The 12,705-nt window shown below is 45.2% G+C and overlaps 1 protein-coding gene across 2 annotated transcripts in view; it reads right to left on the reverse strand.

Annotated features, from left to right (window-relative positions):
- The window catches only part of TLN1 (talin 1), a 1,223,782-nt gene that overhangs the window by 640,367 nt on the left and 570,710 nt on the right, over positions 1-12,705 (reverse strand). The window lies entirely within an intron of this gene.

Genomic DNA, 12,705 nt, shown 5'->3' on the forward strand with positions numbered 1-12,705 from the left:
TGGATGCTACCATATATTCAGGTGGTACAGCCTTATACTAAGAGTGGAGTTTGGTACTGTCGCAGTAGTATGGCTTTTACTAAGCCCTTAGTTGGACTTGAGAAAAACTGACTTAACAGCTGGGCAATGAGTTTGTGGTTCTTTCTGCAATTTCCCAAAATGCTTGCAGTCAGGCTTCCCACTGGATGCAGGCCCTACATAGGGGGATACAAGTGCAGAACATGATCGGAATGGATGTAGAAAAAAAGAATAGGAGAAGTCGTACATGCACTAATGGCAGCTACATATGTACAACAGGAGTCAACTGAACTACATGACTTCCCGGTTCATGGTGGTGGAAATTACCTCAGAATAGAGCAATCATACTACAATTTCAGACACAACATTCTCAAATGGCTACAATCCAACGACTCTCTGGACTAACCACATATTAGCCCGTCTCTGAAATCTCGCCACGACTCCAACCTAGTTCGCTTGTATATATTGTATGTTTTACCACTAGTCTTGTTCTGATGAATACCTGTAATGCTTCCCATGTACCTTTGTGCCTTACTCTGTAACTAAGCTTTAAGTATCCATGTATTCAGTTCTCTGTTGCGCCCAGCTACCTTTGGGTTTGGTGCGCCGTACAAATAAACAAAAAACAAACCTGTACATGGCTCCACTGGGTTTAGATTGTTAGGAACGACTATATTTTTACCACCTTCCTCCCATAGACTTCCAAGGGGCACCCTCATTTTATGCTTTGTTTCGACTCCTGTCATGACTTTTTGGAGGCAAGTAAATCCTTCTGCTTTAATTCCATTGTACGTTTGCTCATTCTTATGGAGAAACTGCCCAGTCCATAAGACTCGGCATTGAGAGTCTATGTCTCCTAATTTCTTGTATTGCCACAATTGCAAACATTACGCTAAAGTGAAGAGCAGTTACAATACTCGTTATCGTTACAACTTTCTGTAGTGGCTTTTCGGTTACATTTACAATGTGCCAAGGATGAGCTGGTGGAGGCCATGCAACAAGGTTTTTGCTTGTCCTTTAGCCAATCTGTTCTTTGGCCTTCTTTCTGCCCTCTCGGGTCTGGAATGGATATATATGTGAAGCCCTTTCCCAGGAAAAGCTGCGGCTTTCACTGGCAAAGAGGCGGTGTGCATGTGAGCACGAATGTGGTGGCTGGGACTGCCTGGCCCCATTGCACATTCTTGTGCCTGAACGTCTGTTGCAGAGCAGATGCTGTGGCAAGTGGCTATCCATGATTGGATAGCAACTGGCCATTTGATTGTTACAGATTCTCGCCATTGGTGGAACAGGGTGAGCTTCCAGTCAAGATCTTGGATGAAAGGACTCCTCCTGCAGCCATTCTTCAGATCAAACTACTTTAGATAACGGTCCTGTGTCTTGTCTGAATTGCGTATGTTCGGGAGTTTCTTTCTAACGTCCATCCTTAGGACTTCATAAGACTTGCTACTTGGCAATACAGAGCTCCAACTTCTAGTATAGGCCTGGACCACTGAAGTTTGTGGCAAAGCAGCCAGGCGTAATTTAGGAGGAAGAAAGGACTGTAGAAAGGCACAAATAACTTATCCATAGAATCACTTACACGCTCTAGAGGTATATACAAACACTGGTTTATTATATATGTAAACAGACAAAGAGGAATTCTTTAGAAAGATAAGTACTATCATACACAAACACAATGTAAAACCAATACAATTCTTCTAGTAAGGTAACCACAGTGTGAAAGAGTTAAAGAACGGCAGTATGCAACCAAGTTAAGTAAAAACCACTTTGTAGTAAACTTTGCAATACTTTATTAGAAAAGTTGACAATTCAAAGTTAAGAGCACGCCAATTACTTTTCAGAATGGCAGTATGCAATTCAAAGGTGAGTAATAACTTTTCAAAACTTGCATCTTATTGTGTTACCAGAATAATACAGTTACACTACCAACATTAGAAAATAAGTACTTTAAGAATGTTTCCACAGAGGCCTTGTGTTTTAGCAATCCTTTCCAAATCTAGACATGTGTTCTCAGAGACAGGCAGGGACAGCTGTAGGCATAACAGGATAAGGCACACCAGGATAAGTCAAATTGTAGGAAAGCCAGAGTTCCAGACAAAATCTACATTAAGTACGTTGTACAATACTTTGTAGTTGGTAAAAGGGTTCAGGGACTTTGGAGCAGCGGTAGGCCTGGGCAAATGTGGAAGGATGACCCCCAACCACCGAATTACCCACGTAACCACACCGCAGCGACAGAATGACTAGATAAATATTACCTCGAGTCTCGCAGTACCTCAGCAGTGAAGATGATGCATGCAGACACCCACACGATGCAGCAGGTACAGGACTCGGTCACTGGATTCTTGGTCTTCAAACAAAAGAAAGGACGCTGGAAGGGATTTTGCAGCAGCAGTAGAGTGGAAAGGCTCCCAGCAAAGGATTCTTTGGTGCTTTACACAGCTCTGATTTTGGCACCCTTTTCAAGACACCAGGTGAAGAACATTCATTGTTCTAGAAGTGGAATCTTGCTTCTGCAGGCCCGGCATGAGTGCACCAAAGTTTAAGGTAGATCCGTTCTTCGGAACACTATGCAGAGCACTCGGGCTCAAGGTCTCAAAGTATTGGCGTTTCGTAGTCCAGGAAATTCCAGCTCGTCGTGGGATGTCTCAAAATGCTTGTCTTCTTAAGACTGATTTTTCCCACAAGTCCAAGGGAGGGAAACAACCTCTTCAGTCTCCTGTGTGGCATAGAAGAAAGGGTCAACCCCGCAATGATCACTCAGCAGGCATCTCTGGTCGCAGGAAGTAGCTACAGACGTCCTCTGTTATTCCTTATCGGATTCAGTTCCTGTGCTCAACTTGACTTCAGCCTACGATCCAAGCCATTTATCCAGGGACCCAGCCAATCAGCACTTGTGCTACACCCAAACTTTCAAGACAGCCAGTTTACTACAGGCATACCATAAGATCAAGAACTGCAGAGTTTCGGACTCCTCCCTCATTACATGTCTCCAGACACTCAGGAGCCTTGGCGGGCTTCACATAGTATTTCCGCTGAAGACAAAAGTCAAACCAGGACCTCCTCCACCCAGCACGGCAGAACCACCAAGAAAGAACAAACACACAAGAACTGGCAATCAAAGAAAACAGTCTCCATTTTGGATGAACCAGCTTGCAGGCAAAAATTACACAAATGCCAGTAGAGCATGTCCACTAACCCAAGCCATTCAGGTATGCAAGTCACTAACAGAAATGTTACAGGAGCAGTGAGAACCCCTCAGCACTGCCAAAGAAAATCAAAGAAAATAAAAAGGTAAGCCCAAAAGGGCTCCCATCCACACTGCACGGAATACGGTGTGTAGCAAAGGATGCCTATAAAGGTGGAGGAAAGTAGGACTCCAAAAATAAGGTGTGACCCCCATAGCCAGAGTAAAAGAAAGGGTGAGTGAGAGAAAAGTTCCCACTAACTCAGGAACATAGAAAAGAGAGCCACACGTCCAGAAAATAAGTGCTGGGGGGCTCACAGGAGAAGGAGATTTGGCATAGAATGAAAAGTCTGTCTCAACGGCATGCATCTGAATACTTAGCTGTGTTTTACTGGTTATTAAATCCTTTCCCTTCTACTTGTTGGGTAAAATGTTCATATTTATGATAAATCCTCCTGACCTGCGTCAACCCCAGAACATTTTGCTTGGGCTAGATAACTATTTTACCTTTTCCCTATGTGAAGGGGAATCTTTTTCCTCCTCTCATCTAGTCTTTTACTCTTTTTATGGGTGACCTTTTTATGTCTCTCCAGTGTAGGCGTTTTCACTATATTAGGACACCTGCTATGGGCTAGCACAAAGGTTCTTCAGGCAGCTTAGAATAGAAACAAATCTGGCTACAGAACAGACTAGCTAGCACACCATAGGAAACTGTTTTTGTACATGCAACACATGAAAAATAAAAAGGTAATCCAAGTGTAAATCCGTTATCAAAATATAGTAGGAGGAAGAGGGATCGACTAGGATACATTTTTTTAAAAATGTAAAGCGAAATTTTTAGAAAAATGTAAGGAACAAGTTACCTACCTGTAACTGTTGTTCTCCAGTGTGGGTCTGGCATGGATTCACATGCTCATGAATATTCCCCGTCGTCAGGCTGGGAATCCTCGGTAAAGAAAAAAATCAGTATCAGTTTCGTTTCTGATCTGTCTTTCCTAGTAGTAACCAATCACTGATCTCTGCGTCATACTGACCACAGCCAATGACTGCCCTCTACCTAAGCCCCGCCTCTGGCAGTCATCTTCAGATTTGGTAGCACGTGAAGTGGCAGTATGACCAAGTGAAGAGCCGCAGAGGGGTAGGCGGGAGGGTTCGCATGTGAATCCATGCCAGACCCACGCTGGAGAACAACAGTTACAGGTAAGTAACTTGTTCCTTCTCCAGCATGGGGTCTGGCATGGATTCACATGCTCATGAATATCAGAATAAATAGCAGTACACACATGCACAACCACGGGGGGTGGTAAAAGGCTCAACATTAAGCAATACAAAAAACTCAACATTAAGCATCTCTTACCTCCTTCACCAGGCTCACCTTAAGCAAACAGGTTGCGCAGCACTGCTTGGCCGACCCTGGACTTCTCCCTGGAATCCCGATCGACGCAGTAGAATCTCGTGAAGGTGTGCGTCAACCTCCACGTAGCAGCCCTGCAGATGTCCAGCAGGGGCACACCAGATAAGAACGCCGTAGTAGCAGCGATCGCTCTGGTCGAATGGGCTCTCGGACGGCCTGGCAGCGGTCGGTTAGCCAACCGGTGACAGTGCATGATGCAGCCGGAGAGCCATCTGGAAATAGAAGACTTCGAGAGAGCCTTCCCTTGATTCACAGGTCCAAAGTTCACGAACAGCTGTGATATCCTCCGGAAAGTCTTCGTGCGGTCCACGTAGAACTTCAGCGCTCTAGCCACATCCAGCGAGTGCAAAGTCCTCTCGGCCGGCGACGAAGGAGACGGGAAGAAAACAGGTAACACCAAGGGCTCATTAAGATGGAAGTCCGACGGCACCTTGGGCATAAAGGAGGGGTGCGTCCTAAGCACCACCCTCGAGGCATGGAAAGTCAAGTGCGGTGCTTTGCAGGATAGGGCCTGGATCTCTCCCACTCGTCGTGCGGAGGTAATGGCCACCAGGAATTCCCGACACAAACTTCATAGGTGCGGAGTGCATCGGCTCGAATGGGGGCCCCATGAGCCTGGTCAGCACCACGTTAAGTTCCCATGCCGGGGTTGGGGCCTTCACCGGCGGGAACGACCGAAACAGTCCTTTCATAAACTCTTTTACCAGTCGATGGGACCACAGGGACGTCCGTCCTGTGGTTCTGGTATATCTGGAGATCGCCGCCAGATGAATCTTAAAGGAGGCATGGGCTAGCCCAGCCTTTGCCAGCGATAGCAGGTACGGCAGCACTTGAGGGGCCGTAATCCGTAGGGGGTTGATCTTCTGTGCACGGCACCAGATAGAGAACCTCTTCCAGGTTGAGGATGGAACTGTAGGCCTTACGGGGGCGAGCGCAGGAGAGGGTTGGGTCCTCTGTCGTTTGTTCTGAGGACTTCCTGACGGGCCAGGTTGCGGGTCCTCCGGCCTGGGCCGTGGGAATCTCGTCCTTATCTCAGAGCATAAGGACTGGATGGCAGACAAAATGGGCGCCGAGCCATCCTGAGGCCTAGGAAGGGAAGGCCGCTCTTCCTCACCATCGTCGTCTTCCTCGGTTATCTCCCGAGGATCTTCCTGACGGGATCGAACCTTCTCGAATTGGACTTCGAGGTTCCTCACGGCCTCGGTCAGTTCCTCCTCCGAGGCGGACTCCGAGCTCGAGGAGGGCACCGTGCCCCCCCCTCGCTTCTTCCATCATGGCGGCCACGACGATGGGCTGAAAAGAGGATTCCCTCCTTGGCGGCAGGGAAACTCTAGTCCCGGAGGCAGTCTCCGCTGGCGGTGTCTCTGCCGGCTTGGCCAGAGTTGCCGCGATAGCCTCGATAGAGGCCTTCGCCTGCTGGGTAGGTGCCTTCACCACCCTAAGTGCGTCCTGGGCGTTCTCCTTTGGGGGAGGGGCGACGCCTCGCTCCCCCTCTTCCGAGATCGGACGGGGCTTCTCCCGAAGCTTACCCGGGTCTCTGACTTTCTCTTCCCCGAACCGGAGCGTTGGCTCGTGGTTGACGGTGCCGGGGACGGTGCGCCCAGCCTGGCGACCGAAGAGCCCGACCTTTCGCCGCTCCCAGAGCCAGAGGACTTGCGGCGCTTGGCCTGGTTTGGGCCCCCATCGCCAGGGCGCCCGCACAGGACTTAGAAGCCCGCTCGGACCCTTTCTTCTTCTCACCCGTCGAGCCCTTCTCCAACCAGCTTGCGAGACGGGATCGAGGGTCCCTCATGGTCCGCTCCGACAAGTTCTTGCAGAACTGGCAGTCCTTCTCTACATGAGTCTTGTCCCCATGAAGATAGTAGAGGCATCGCGAAGGTTAGTCTTCCTTAAACACATTCTGCAGCCCGCATCCAGGGCAGCTGCGAAACAGCTTGGGTCCAGGCGACGAACTCGCATCCTGGGCCATCTCGAAGTAGGCCGCGAATCTTCTGGAATCCTCCAAGAAGTTGATTCGACGGAATCTTCACCCTTGAGGGGCGTAGGAAAATCCCGCCACGGGTAGCCGTTAACGGAAGTAGAAACGGAGGAGCTTTAGGCTCGATTAACCGAAAAAAATGTGAAAATTCACATGAAAAAGCGCGAAACACGCAGTAAAAGCTCGAGAGCTAAGCACGAGGACTCCCAACACTTGAATGTGCGGTAAAAATCTGAAGATGGCAGCCAGAGGCGGGGCTTGGGTAGAGGGCAGTCATTGGCTGTGGTCAGTATGACGCAGAGATCAGTGATTGGTTACTACTAGGAAAGAGATCAGAAACTAAACTGATTTTTTCTTTACCGAGGATTCCCAGCCTGACGACGGGGAATATTCATGAGCATGTGAATCCATGCTATACCCCATGCTGGAGAAATGCAATCACACTCGTTTTTGCTGAGGCTGCAAATGACAGGCATGCTTTAAGCAATGGGAACTCATAGGAAAAATGGTTTTTAGTTAAAATGACAGGGGCACAGAAGTAGACTCTGGACAAAGGGATTACTTGCAATAATAAAATTGGTTTGGGTTGAAAATAACAGATGCAAATAGAAATTTGCTTGGTAACACAATTTAAACCCAGACAAAGGTGTGTGTAGCTCAGAATGAATTTAATTCTTTGGGAAAGTGCCTTATTCTTTTAATGACTAAAGACACTGGGAAGGGAGCGTTTGTTTCAAATTCCAACTGTCCCTATCCCATGAAATAAATTGGTGAATTGATGTAATGAGCAAAATATACTAGTGATCTACACAAGCAAGAGGGGATTCTTTCCTGGGAAGTCAATGAAATGCACAGACACGCAAAGGATTCTTCATCAGGAAAATGAATGAAATATACAGGCACACAAAGGACTTTCAACTGGAGAAGGACTACAATCAACAGGCAAATAAGATTATTTTGTTTAATGGAAAACTGACTTAAATGCACGACCAAACACAGGATTTGTCAATGGGAGAGTTACTACAAAGCACAAATAAGTAGTAGGAAAATGACTGAATTACACAAACAAATAAGATAAGGGATTTTCCATGGGGGAATCTCTATGGCAATGCTAAAGAGGATAGAGCTTATTTAATCTATTGCTGGAGGGGGGCGGAGGGTTATAGTTACAAAAAAAGGGCTTTAAGCACATCAAGGGGGTGCTGGGGCTTCACTGCAGGGACAATCGAGGAGTCAGTCAAGGCCTCTCTGTCCGCTGAAAAGGTCCTACTCCAGCTCCTGGCTTCACTCCAAGATTAGACGCAATTCTGCAAGGATGGTTCCAGATTTTGGCAGCTGCACAGATCAAGATTTGGTAGGGAGAGTCCTCATTTATCTATTTATAAAGCAAATGACATCACAGATGTGTTATCTTTCTGGCACAATTGATAGAATAGTGGTTAAGTGTTCCCTCCCATCTGTGGGGCGATCAGTCCAGAGAAAATGGGCGTTTTCTGGGTAGCCAAGTGACGATACCCCATCAATCATCTAACTAGGACAGGGGGTTGTATCTGGATTTTGCACATGGAAATCTCACATTATGACCTTTTCCCTTTCTCATCATGGTATGCCACATATGGCAGCATTTTCGGATACTATATTTTTCTGTGAATCGCATAAACCTTGTTTGACAACTGTGCGACCTATTGGTGCAAAGCTACATTACTTTCTCGTTTAGGCTAGAACTATATTACTGACAAATCTGGCATTCAGGGGGCAGAATATTTATCACCCGTTACACATTTTCTCACATTTATGCAGAGGTCACAATAATATTTTTTCCTAACTTTTGGTATGTTGGTGTCCCCAAAATAGTTTTCAGCTCACCAGATGCAGCTTTCTGACAGCTTTTCATAAATCATAACATGAATATTTTGGGATGGATATTACATGATGAAATGCATGTCTCCCATTTCACACAATGTGAAATCGGCTCCCTCCTTAAACCTGGCACCCAACCCATGAAGAGATCTGGTTTTTAGCTCCGACGTAGAGAGAGGCTTTTGTTTAGATTAGCTCACACTACAAGAGCGTCAAAAGCTAGTTGCAAGCTAAGGGCAGTTTTTGTGATGGACCCAAGCAATTTTAGTCATAAAACCTGGAGGGCAGGAGATTCCTCACTCGTCCCCCCGACAACGGACCTCGGAAAATTTTACATTTAATCCAACCTTAGAAAATGCACACAATCTGAACATGGAAACCCTTACAAAAGTAATTTCCTGCAAACAGTGATCACAGAAGGGCAGCATAATGTATATTTAAAGATTTTAGCTGTAAATGCGAATACTCAATGTGCTGAATTTGAAGGCCCAATTTGAAATGTCCTTTGTTAATTCCAGCCGTGAAACCTTTCATTCCGTTGCAGTTTCACATTTCCTTGTAGATACTTCTAACGTAAAGGATTATTCTGTTATGGGCTCCTTATGGACAGAACTCTGCTGCACCTTTTGCAAACATTCTTAAGGAGAATATCTTTAATTGAAAAATAAAAAATGAATTTTAAACGTAATTAGTCCTGTCACAGTGAAAGCTCCTTTCTGTTGTGCAGGCTTGCACACAATCTTGGCACTTATTTACATGTTGGACACAGCCGTTTCTGCCAATAGGGTCTCAGCTTTTCCAGACTTTTTACAAAAGTTCTCATGTCTTCCCCTCCTATGGCGCAACAAACATTTTCAGGCATCTCCAAGCTTTGACGCCTACATTCGCTCCTTTTCGTTTTGACATCGCAGGGCCCGATTTCTATGTTAACTAAAAACAGGTCTTTTACTGCGTGGCATGTCCCCCCATTGACTCCAGCCTTCAGGTATGACCTTTTAGGGGCTATTTCACCCCACAACGTTAATGTGGTTTAGCTAAACTCCCATTGTTTCTGTGTTCCAACATAAATTGGGTGGCCTCCCAAAATCCACTTACCAGGCCAATTTTGAAAATCCATCTCAACACCAACTTTGAAACGCCTACTTTGGAACTGGTGACTTTTTGGCCACAAGGCCTCATACGATTTTAGCATTTCACTTCATAAGATTGAGGGAAGCTGTACTTGTGCTTATTTTGAATTCCTACCCATTTCCATGCATCTGAGTACTCACCTGTTGAACACTGGTAACTAATTCATATGCAACTATTTTCCCAATGGTGAATGTGTAAAAACGTTCGTAAGGCTTTGTGTGGTAATACTTAACTGTGACTTATATGCTTAATGTTTAACTAAAGGTCTAAAAAATAACTATTGTCATATACAGTCTAACCTGAATTATTGGTGTTGCTCTATGTGGACTCTTTGTAGCCCTAGACCACTCACATCCTTCCTGATACTAAGCCTTGACTGATTGGTTTCTGGCTGACCTCTGTGTTTTCCTCGTTTAACATAAATAGGGTGGTCTGCCAAAATCCTCCCACCAGGGTCCAATTTGGGAATCTCTTAATGACCAAACATAGTGATTGGTCATTGGGACACCACTCAGCCAAAGCCAACTACACAGGAAGTCAGGCTAGACCAGGGACCAAAAAAGGCCTAAACCAGTTACGACCAATATGGAGGTTATTTTGAGCCCACAAAGAAGCTAGTCCATGGACCTAGACTTGTGGTCAAAACAGACATTGTTTAGGCGACTTTGGGTTCACTCAAACAAATGGAAGCCCTGAAACACAAAATGGCTGAGAGCAGTATTTAGTACTCCAACGATTAAAAAAGTAATATTGGGCCACAAAAGCAGTAAAATGGTTTGCACCCCTAGTGAAGCCAAAACTAAAGTATAGCTGCCACCAGCCTACTGCCCAAGACGTGTAAGGTGATATAAAACAACCAAGGACAGAAATTGACAGTCTGAGTCCCTTAGGGGTGACCCAATAACATGCCTTTTATATGTTAAAAAGGCACTATGACAGGGAGACCTCAGGAGAAGTCTGTCTAATCACCAAAAAGATCAATGAACAAAAAAAGACAGGGTGCCAAAAAGTTGAGGGGCCTCGAAATGTGGCACAGGAATCACAAAAATAGGTTTTTTTGGCTTAACACCACATAAAATAGAAAGGGTGGAAGAGATCAGAAAGTGATCCGCAAACAGAGCAAAGGTAGAAGACCGAATGACCAAATTAGTAAGCTATGGAGAGAAAGATCAAATCTTGGATATGGCCGCCTAGATGAGTGGCAGGGGAGAGAAGAAGCAAGAGATTACATGAGGAACCCACACATCTGATCAGGGCCATTTCACTGTATTGATGAATTTGCCTTTTTGCAGCTTTTTTAATGGGGGTACGTCATCTCAGGGCACATACATTGATTTTAAGGGTAGTACAGTAGGTAGGAGAGCAGTGAGGGGTATAGGAGAGATAGGGGGCAGTGGGGATCTGCCACTAACAAAAAAGCTGGTAAAAACAGAAGCGCAATCAAATGTTCCCAATTCATTATCCAGTGGTATAAAGTAGTGGACAGCATAGAGATTCCAAATTAGAAAGGTCAATAGCCACAAGAAATTGCACATTCATTATTGGGACTAAAGGTGATATTAAAGATAACATAATATCAGTATCTTCTTCATAGAATGTGGTCAGTAGGCAAGGACAATACTGAATTAGAAAAGCGAAGGAAAGGGGTGAAGAAAAAGATAAATACTCAAAAGAAGCAGCAGTGAGGAGAGAAATTATGAGTGGAGCAGGCAGCCACTGAGGGTGGAATAAAATATCAATGCCCCCACTGGTGCCAGAGGAGTTGTAAAAAGTGAGGGCAGCGATAGTAGCAGGGTTATACTTCTGAATCAGAATGTCAGTAATACAACGAAAAGAGAAATCCAGCAGTATAAAAAGATCTAGTACGAAGTTAGTTTTCAATAGTTCTGGCATAACAGGCTAAAATGTACGGTAAATGAGGAAGAACAGGAGGATACAGAAGACCAGATGCATTTTCCCCAAATACCCTAGAGTCCAGTGCCCATCCATAGGACTTGAAAAACAATGGAATTTCCATTTCCAACAATACACCCAACAAGATGGCAAAGTTTTTATCTCCATCATTGTTCACATGAGTATCCACTAAATATGAAGAGCCATACCAATACTAACCAGTAGAACCAGCCAAAACAAGGTAGACAATAGTCCTTAGAAAGGCCGCCTTATCGACAGACGCCCAGACGAGGCTGCTCTTAGTAAGCATCACTTGTAAATGAAATGGCACGCAACCTGCTCTCCCTCACCAACTCCACGGCAGTCAAGGAGAGCAGAGTAAAAGGCTGCGGTGGGAGGGTGGTGGCACCTGGGACGGCAGACTAAATGCAATGATTTATTTGGCTATTTGGTAGAAGGGTTGCCACTTACAGCAGAAGTGCCGAATCTAGTATTAGCAAGCATAAATAGCTCCTCTGCTGCTGTGCAATGTAATGATTATGTGGGTGGTTGTAAACCAGGTCGCCAGAGCATGGTTAAATGTGTGGACTTTGAAAGGCATCACATACTGATTTAACCAACATTGAATGTATAGGCATGGGGTTGGTTGCCATTTATTTTCATTACATAAAGTATATTTTCAATAGTTTAGTTTGTATACTTTTCTTTATGGTGTGCGAAGACTGTTAAAATGCTCTTTACTACCAACTCACCACCCCACTGACAGTGAAACATTTACTGATGCACAAGGTAGGAAAGAGTTGTGAACACCCTGTTTACCATTAACAGGTTTATCTTCCAAAGCACTCGACAGAGGACTGCAGTACAGTCTCCCTAATAATCCCACAGTATATTCCCATTTGAACATTCCCAGAATGTTACCAGTAAGCACAATCCCAGTATATGTTCAATTGCACTCCAGATTATTACACTGAAAAGGCCAAAATCATGCCCAAATGTTTTAGAGACTGCTGCTGCTTGAGAAACCCCGTTTCCTGCAACAAACTGAAAAAGATGCAACACATACCTACGTCCCACAGAACATGGCAAGCCGTACCATAAGGCTCAGGACACATCAGACAGGCAAAGCATTACAAGTACACGGGAGCCGAAAGGAGTACCTCATTCCCATACTACTGTTGGAGCCTAGAAGCAAGAGCCCCATACTATATATATAGATAGACA

The sequence above is a fragment of the Ambystoma mexicanum genome, chromosome 6p (genome assembly GCF_040938575.1).
Source record: "Ambystoma mexicanum isolate Mex_15411 chromosome 6p, UKY_AmexF1_1, whole genome shotgun sequence".
NCBI lineage: Eukaryota > Metazoa > Chordata > Amphibia > Caudata > Ambystomatidae > Ambystoma > Ambystoma mexicanum.